This window comes from Helianthus annuus, chromosome 2, assembly GCF_002127325.2.
Source record: "Helianthus annuus cultivar XRQ/B chromosome 2, HanXRQr2.0-SUNRISE, whole genome shotgun sequence".
NCBI classification, from domain to species: domain Eukaryota; kingdom Viridiplantae; phylum Streptophyta; class Magnoliopsida; order Asterales; family Asteraceae; genus Helianthus; species Helianthus annuus.
The window spans coordinates 40,272,167-40,276,925 of record NC_035434.2 but is presented as its reverse complement, the minus strand read 5'-3'; the positions used below and the strand labels follow the sequence as shown (position 1 = coordinate 40,276,925).

Sequence of the window (4,759 nt, the reverse complement as noted above, 5' to 3'; positions counted from 1 at the left end):
ATGAATTCAAATTTAAATAGCTCTTAGAACTTTATTTAGAATATAGTTATGAGATGACGTTTTTAACGATGAACACACAACTCTCTTAAATTCTTTTGTAAAATGCATCTATTGCTTTCTACATCACTGTTAATTTTAACTAGAAATTAGACCCACCCGCGTTGCAGCACGGGGCACGAAGGTATGATATCAAATGAACCTTTTAACTTCTTCGTGTTAATTTCTTTATGTTACATAAACAATTCAAACACATCGAACGAACTCATAATTAACATCAAATACCCAATAAATGACTTTAAAAAGTATCAGTTTTTGTAATCGTTAGGTGATTGTTAACAGTGAATAAGCAAACATAAAGACATAAACTGTGTTAACTGGATGAGGTCCACAATATGCTTCACGGTTTGTCTCTTCCTGTCTCTTCATCTCATCTGTATCAATCAAAGTGATCATTTTGTTAACTACAAGTCACACGGATCAACATCTAAAGGCTCCCACTCCTATGTGTCTAACCATCAAATATTATACAAAGATTAAAAGTTAAGAACACCTAAATTCAGCTTATTTACTTTGATGTTTGTTAAAGTAGCTGCCATGGATTGATGCAACAAAACACACCTAAGATAATCGATCGATCAGCCGAGCCGCTCAATTTTTTACAAGCCTAACAGATTTACAAAATTCATCCCTTTTGTTACTGCTCCCATATTAAGATGAAGACGACATACAACGGATAAGTAGTCACTGCAAAAGGTCTAATTTTGTAAATCAAGCTGAGCCGCTTTAAGTTTTTTACAATCTGAACCCAAACCCAACATTTTCCTAGCTGATTTAGCAGGGCTTTTTTATACGATCCAAGCCTGAACCCAAAATGGGTCAGCTTGTTCGCAACCAGTGATAAAATCATCGAAAAGCAACTAAACATTGTAATTGAAAAGATGATGCAAAACAAATACCATAGAGATCTGTAGGGCATAACATCGAGCGATCAACATCATCATGAAACAATTAAGTGATTAAATGGAAAAAATCAAATTACAAATATTTAAAAACTACGAAATAATATCAAAAACCTGCCATAAAACATAAATATAATCTGTTAACAATAACCTACCATAAATCTACCTCTTCATCAGCTGAAATGAAAAGCAATCCTTTCCCACGACAACCGATCGGACTGCGAGTATCGCAGGAACAATTTCTACCAAACCAGGCACTCTAGCATTGGTAACTTGGTGGCGACATGATCGGAATTCTGTTGGTTTAGAACAATGAATACAAAAGCCGAAATGAAGAACAATGAAACAAAAGCGATACAAGACAGAAAGCTGACGACCAAAAGTTTTGTGGTCAGCAATGCTTATACGTGAGCACAGGTGGATAATAGAGTTAGTGATTATCAAGTGGTGACATGTACAACAGACAATGCATGAAACACAACTTACAACTCACTAATGCACCCAAAATACATTTTTTGTTATGTGCAGCTGCTTTTGTGTATAGTATCTCCATGTGAAATGGTGGAACCATTTTATCTCTTAGTTTGTGGATGTAGTATGATGTGTGGTTTAGTTTAATTCCATTAAACCACACATCTCACATAAAACCCGAAGTCATATGAAGAGCAGTCACACCTCCATTAGGAGGTCTATTGATTATATCATAAAGTAAGGTTCTGCAAATAAAGTTTTGAAGTGAGGTTCTACAATTACCCTCTCACAACATGCCTTCAAATGAAGTTGAACTAATGTGCATGCACCATAAGAATCAAAATAAAGACGTTTCTCAATTAATCATGTGCCTATAGTAGAGAATACACACACACTCACCCTACTAAATTTTTATAATACTACAATTACCCTCTCATAACAGTCTTTAACACTAAAAAGTAGTTCACTATAGCTACCAACAGAAGTCTCTATATCTGTTCACTGGTTCAAATGATCTAGAGCAGCCTAGAATAAAAGAAAGATGCAGTCCCAAAGAGATCAGATAAACAACAAATAAAATTTACATAATAACAAATGACAACATTCCTACAAGCTAACCATACGTAACCTCAAATTCACTTGAACACCCATCTCACCAAATCCCAAGTTATCCATACGCATCACACCAAATCCCCTCAAAAAACTCAAGAAAAGATTAATATTTAAAAAAAAAATCAAGAAAAGATCCATAGCACTGTCATCAAATATCCGAATAACTTCAAGAAATAAAGAAAAGATTTATACATTATTCAAGAAAATACATAAAACATTCATACCTAGTTAAAAAAGCTTGACCAAAAATTCACCGAATCCTTGTGTGGAGATGAACACGTGAACCCTAAAAGGTATCATCATGTCTGCAGCTTGATATGAAGCAACTGCTCATATAGTTGTCACGGTTTCTCCACTAGTGTGGCTTGGCGGCGAAAGATTGGTGGTTTGGTGAGATATGAGGGTATAAATGTGAAGGTGGGAAGCAGACCCTGGAACACTCTAACCCTTTCCAAATGTGGAAGTGTGAGTGAAAGGCGCATGTACAAGACCCTGAAGGTTGTCAAGAAGCATGAAGCAACCGCTCATCTAGTTGTCACGGTTTCTCCACTGATGTTGATTGGCAGCGAACGATGGTGGTGGTTTGGTGAGATATGAGGGTATAAATGTGAAGGTGGGAAACAGACCCTGGAATACTCTAACCCTTTCCAAATGTGGAAGTGTGAGTGAAAGGCGCATGTACAAGACCCAGAAGGTTGTCAAGAAGCATTCCATGCTCCACTGATAGCTCCAAGACAATTTGTCCTTAGTAATAAGCACCATAAACATTAAATTATACGTCAATTGTGTTAGAAAAGTTGAATGTTAATATTTCATTAACATGAATATATAGCTTATGATAGAGGTAGGTAACATGGTCAGGTTGGTAAACATGTCACAACAGGTTCATGTTCAAACATATAATTTTTTAGGTCAGCTTAAAATAGGTTAGGTCAAGTAGGTCAATATGCAAACACACTTTTGTCAAGTTTTAGTAAACCATCAATATAAATATTTCAATAATACAGTTTAGGAGGTTGTAGGCAATTAAAGTGGACTTTAGGCGACTTTCAAGTTTCAAAACATTTGACCCACACCCTATTTTACCAACCAAAAATTGACCCATTAACAATAAAATGTGTCAAGCTGCCATCTCTACTTTCTAAGTTGCACAATCCCTAAAAAAACATAGACCTTAGTGTATATCTAGAATCTTGGGGTGGTTTAAGTGAAGAAACAATGAGTGAAGAAGGCTCGTTTCCAGGCCAGATCCATATCATGTACTCATGCTCAATGCATTGAAGTGACTTTATCTTCACGTTAACTAGTTGTATTGCAACATGTACTTCTGAAATGAATTTTACAAAAATATAGTTAGTTAATTATATGGTAATTTACTTAAACCTTCTACTACAGCATACACATAAAGGTGTTAAACATGCAGCTGTTTACCTATTCTTGGATCAAATCGTGAAAGAAAACAATAGGCTCCATGCCCCCATCAAGCTCCGAAAGCGCAACCTACAAAGAAACCTGAATTGGGTGAAGTCCCAAAGTGCTGTTGAGCTAGTCTTGGTTATCGGGAACACCAAAGCTAGTGCCACGATATACAGTACATGAAACTTCATCAGCTCCTCAACCGCTAAGTTGCTCAGTGGTCATGTGCTCTATGCGTGACTACTTTTAAGTGATTAGCTTAGTTGGTGAGATGCTAGGGTATATGTAAAAAAGAAAGAACCGGTACCAAGGAAAATTTCATTCCCAGATGCATACTTTCCAGCTTGATCTTTTAGTAATATCTCCAGCGCTGTAAAAGATTTAATGAAATCAGACAATTTTCTTATATTTATAATCATTATTAGTCTTTGCATTTAGGTCAAGCTTTTTTTCTAAAGGAAATGGGGATGCTGCAAGGGATAGTATTAACTCATTGCTATAATAACTTCAGATTGTCATATGTGGTGTATATTCACTAATACTAGCGTGTTCAATATATACACATTTATTCTGTAATAACACCATGTGAATTATACCATAACCCTTCGAATAGTATATTGCTGTGAGATTAGGGATGATATGTTTTCTTTGTAAAACACATCGCAGTTCTATATGATATAGTGTCACATACAGTATACATGCTTGCATCATCTATGATTCAAACCATTCTTCAAAGTAAATTTCCTAGTTATTGTGGGAAATTTCACATTTACCTGTGAAGCCTTTTCCAACAGGCATATGGACACATGTAATTCATCTTGTCCAATAGTACGTCCAATGTAACCCTGCGAATTGGGAAAATAATAAGAATTCATATGAAATCAATTTTTCATATCTATTTATGAAACAAAGAAAATTATCTAACTCACCAAAACAGGAAGAATCAAACACAGTCGTCATATAAAATGAAAGGGGGGGAGAAAGCTGAAATACGAACAACTTGAAACACCATCGCTGTCGCCGAGGGTTGACGACGAAACCCTAGTTCGTATTCTGTCAGAGCACCACCGTCGCTAGGGTCTTCGGAAAAATGGCTGTCAAACCCTAGCGACTTGTTTCCCCTAATTTCCATCTGTGCTTATGGGAATAGAAGACGTCTGGTTCCGTCGACGGAATGGACAGCGATGGCCGGCACAACCACCATCCCCGTCTCACGTGCTGTGTATGACGCTCTCTCACTTCGTCTTTCTCTTTTGCAGTTGTAGTTTCCTTTCTTTTCCCTCTCCTAAATCTACACCCCC

The 4,759-nt window shown here is 36.6% G+C and overlaps 1 long non-coding RNA gene across 1 annotated transcript; it reads right to left on the bottom strand.

The window, feature by feature from the left end:
- Positions 1–268: 268 nt before the first annotated feature.
- On the bottom strand, positions 269–4,759 carry LOC110915614. Its single transcript, XR_002579105.2, has 6 exons — positions 4,388–4,759; positions 4,232–4,303; positions 3,474–3,828; positions 2,267–3,369; positions 1,115–1,255; positions 269–431 (listed from the first exon to the last, which is right to left on the bottom strand). It is a non-coding gene; the product is annotated as an uncharacterized LOC110915614 (long non-coding RNA).